The 4208-nt window shown below is 39.2% G+C and overlaps 1 long non-coding RNA gene across 2 annotated transcripts; it reads right to left on the bottom strand.

The window, feature by feature from the left end:
- Positions 1-418: 418 nt before the first annotated feature.
- LOC107311847 lies at positions 419-2436 on the bottom strand. Of its 2 annotated transcripts, none has more exons than XR_001554275.2 (3): positions 2195-2436; positions 1411-1556; positions 419-724 (listed from the first exon to the last, which is right to left on the bottom strand). It is a non-coding gene; the product is annotated as an uncharacterized LOC107311847 (long non-coding RNA). The 2 variants fall into 2 exon arrangements; XR_001554274.2 differs by lacking the exon at positions 2195-2436 and adding an exon at positions 1867-1907.
- Positions 2437-4208: the final 1772 nt, after the last annotated feature.

Below are 4208 nucleotides of genomic sequence, written 5' to 3'. Positions count from 1 at the left end.
AACCTTTATCACATTTAAAACACTCATAATACACAGAGGATGAAACATCATAAGAATCATAGGTACTGTTGGCTTAAATATGAGTCATTAATATCTTTAGGTAATGTCTAATTTGACATATATTTGGCTGTGCTGCATGGATCTGTGCCCATGGTGCCTGTTTACCAAACCAAGCACCCTGAACACTATTCCCACTGGAAAGCATGGTGCTTTCTCTCTAACTCTCTACTGCCAGTGCATCCTTCCTTCCTTCAGTAGTTTCATACCCATCTTCCTACCACTATCAGATCCTATGTTTTCTGTGGTATCTTTTCAGTACAAAAACTCTCTAGAATGCTTATGGCTCCTGTAAACTTTATTGAGACATGACCACCCAGCCAGCATTTCTTGGATAAAATGTAGCAATGTGAAAGATTAGTTGAGCCCTGAAAGAAATTGCCTATGGAGATTAGGGAAACTCTAGCACAGAGGGCATTAAGGGCCAGCTGCACACTCAGCTATTAGGGATTGGTTAATCATGGTTATTTTATATTTAGACTGTGTGGAGAAGGGCCAGAGCAAGCACATGAAAAAGAAAAATGCCTGCAACATTTTAAGATGAGGAAAGATACCAATTTTGGTCACTTCTCAAAGGATTGCTTCTACATGAACAATAGCTCTTCAGTGCCACGCAGCTGTTGATCCAGATATTTGGTAGGGTGTGTAGTATTCATTCTTCTGAGAGCTGCGGAGTATGGGAGGGAATAGTTTAGTCAGTAGGTGAGTACATAAATGGCTGCATCTGGTCTAATCTTCCCTTCTAGATTTATTAAAAAATAAAAAAGCAGCACTGCTTAGGCCTTAAAAAAAAAAAAAATACTGGCTTTAGGGAGAGATTTCTGGTACAAATCCTATGCATTCAGGGGTTTCTGCTGTCTTGAGGCAGCACTGCTTCCCTCATCCCATCCCTGAACAGTCCAACCAAGGTCAAAGTACACACTGAGCTTATTCCCTTTTCAACTTAGATCTTAGGGTAGTAAGGCACTGACACAGGCTGCCTAGAGAAACTGTGGTGCCCCATCCCCAAATATGCTCAAAACCAGGTTGGATGGACCCCGGGCAGCTGAGCTGGGGGATGGCAGCCAGGCCCATGGCAGGGGTTGGAACAGGGTAGGCTTTGAGGTCTCCTACAACCCAAACCATTCTGTGATTCACTGCTGATAGTTTCTTTCTCTCATCAAAACAAGCTAGGGGAAGGAAAAGCTGCAAAACATGTTTATTTTATTTCAGTATATTCATCACTAATCCACAGAAATACACAGAGTGGAACAGAGAATATGTTATTCAGTAAATGTAAACTACATTGTGCTTTACCTAATGGCCTAAGTAAAAACCAATGGGCAGCACTTTCAGCATCCACATTTGACTTACAAATATTACTTGGAAACGAAGACAGTTCCTCTGAAGCCCTTAGCCTGGTTGCCTGATGAAGTAGACTGAAAGATGTGTGGCATGCAGTGCAGAGGTATGGTTCACTTGCATATTCATTGTGCCGCATAATCACAGAATTGCATAAGCTGAAAGAGACCTCAAGAGATTGAGTCCAACTCATTATTACTCTATTTAAAGTAGATACGACCTGTATACATGAATTCTGTCCCTTTCTTTTCTGCGAGAGATTCAGAGACTGAACAACATCGTAAAAGACCCCACAAAATCCATAGAGTAAACACAGCTTCATAAACACAACTGAATAAGACTTTTACTAGCACATGCTAGGGATGAAAGCATCAAAGCTGTGTGTAAGATGAAAATAATACAAAGATAGTAGTAATACAAGAAGTATGATGGTAAATATCCAAAAGGCTATTTATAGGAAAAACTCACCAGTACAGAAGCCTTCAGTCTGGCAGGAAAATGCTGAGGCAATCTCCACAGAGGAGCAGTCTCAAAAAGACACTGCCTATGGGTGGTCAGCCCTTAAATGAAGTCTAGAAGAGGTAGAATCAAGCTCCACCCCTTCCGGGAGCACAGCTGAATTGCCCTCACCTGTGCTCCCACAGCTGACCGACACTTGCCTCAGCGATTAATCAGAGGTTCAGGCTGTGATCACCAGTTTCCCATACAGCTGTGTTTCTGTGCTCATGTACAGCACCACCACAAAAGCAGAACAGTTCTACAGGCATGTTAGCAGACTGACTTTCCTAGACCTTACCTGGATAAAGGCCAAAGAAGACAAACAGCTGAAGTCTGGTCAAAAAGGACTGAGGGTACAGCGCATTCTCAGCAAGAAGCACAGTCAAGAACCACATGAAAAACATAATCTGTGGAAGAGAAAAAGAAAGAGAATTATGTAGGATCAAATTTAAATTATACAAGTCACCCGAATCTCTCTGCAACTTATTTTGTCAGTAGCTTTTGAATTGCCAAGTGTTTGCAGGTGGATGTCTGCCTGAATCTGACCAGTCAGATAGGAGTAATGTTAATGAGATCATCAGCAATACCAGGTGATATGGCTGAGTTTGCCAAGTCGGGAAACTGATAAACTTGTAGATGTGCCTTACTGCATTCCTAAGTGTTTAAAACATCTTTTCACACCAGCTGTATGGAAAGCTCTAAAATGTCAGCACTGCTTAGTTTGCCATCTGTGTTATTCGCCGTTCTCTCTTTTTTTCTTCCCTCTTTTATTTTAAGGTTTCTTTATGTTGCCAGAAGAAAAATGACTTCTAAATATTTTCAGCGTGTTATTGGAAAGATACATTTTTAAAGGGCTTTTTTTGTTCCAACTCATGCTATGTAAAGCACATTTAGTAATACTTAACATTTGGTCAGCCTACTTATTAATTACCAAAAGAATATCAGCTATCAAAATAATCCATAGTTAACTGAAATTAAGTAATCACATATTAAAATTATGCTGCAATACTGCTCAGCTTTAAGAACAGATGGAAGATTTCAAGCAAAGATTTTTAGGCTATTTATTTCAGCAACTTTTAAATTTTAATACTGTTAAATTTTCAGAAAATTTCTAAGATAAATTTTTTATTATATAAATCTTTAATTATACTATACGTTCTGTATAGCTGGGAACTGTCAAAACATAGCTTCTTTCTCCTCTTCTCTTGATGTTGGTGTATGAATGCAACTGCAGGAAAAATTGGGTGGATAATCTCATCTGTACCCCACGTGTGCTCACCCTCCTTTTGTCTATGGGATAGCCTTAAGGAGTAAGGAAGTATTTTGTTTCTGTACTTATTCTATAGGCTGTTATTCTGAATGACTGCCCACTGCAACTTCATATTATTGTTTTCAGTAATGAAATGCACTTGGCTCAAAACCTGGATATGTTATGACAGCTTCACCTACTTTTTGAATCCCCTTCTTACTACAAACAATTAAAATTAAGACAACAGCAGAGGCTCGCCTTTTGATGAGTGATCTTGGAATGACTGAGGGAAGAAGCTGCACTAGAAAGATAAAAGATCTTTAGCAATAGGTCTAGAAACATAATTCCTGGAGAAATATAACCATTTATTTAAGTAGGAGTTGGTTGACATTCATCCCAAATGATACCAGACACAGTGAAGAACTTGGATGGGAAAGATGCAGAGTGGTGCTCACAAAGCACAGTGCATAAGAACATGACACAAGCTGTATAAGTATCCTCCTCTTGAAAAGGTTAAAATCCAGAGAGATACATGGAGCTAAAGAGTCTGATGAACTCAGAATATCCTCAGCCTCCTCTTCTCTGGGCCAAACAAACCAAGAGACCTCAGCCTCTTTTCACACATTCTGCTTTCCAGACCCTTCCACATCTTCATAGACCTCCTTTGTACTTTCACACTGTTATAACATATGGTCTACAGCAGAAAGTATCTATCACACATCTGTTTCCCAGAAGTAATAGTTTGTTCAAAGATCTAACGAATCACCTACAACCAAGAAGTTTCACACCACATTTCATTACTGAAAAGTAGATGAATTATGTGTTTCTCTCTTCATTTTATGAATGCCACAAAATGCTACAGGTTTTGCTGTTTTATTTTGGAATTTGCCTGGTTCATGTTTGCAAACCTATTTGCTAAGTTTGAATGGTATGTTTTAAAATCCACATTGAAATTTGTTTGGAGTAATTTATTCTGTTGTAGTCATTTTAATTCATGTTACCAGAAGCCATTTCTGTTTGGGGGCTAGACTGAAGGATTTCCTCTGAGCAATTCCAAATTTGT

The sequence above is a fragment of the Coturnix japonica genome, chromosome 3 (genome assembly GCF_001577835.2).
Source record: "Coturnix japonica isolate 7356 chromosome 3, Coturnix japonica 2.1, whole genome shotgun sequence".
Classification (NCBI taxonomy): Eukaryota; Metazoa; Chordata; class Aves; order Galliformes; family Phasianidae; genus Coturnix; species Coturnix japonica.
Note: the sequence above shows the minus strand (reverse complement) of the source record. Positions and strands in the feature narration are given on the sequence as shown.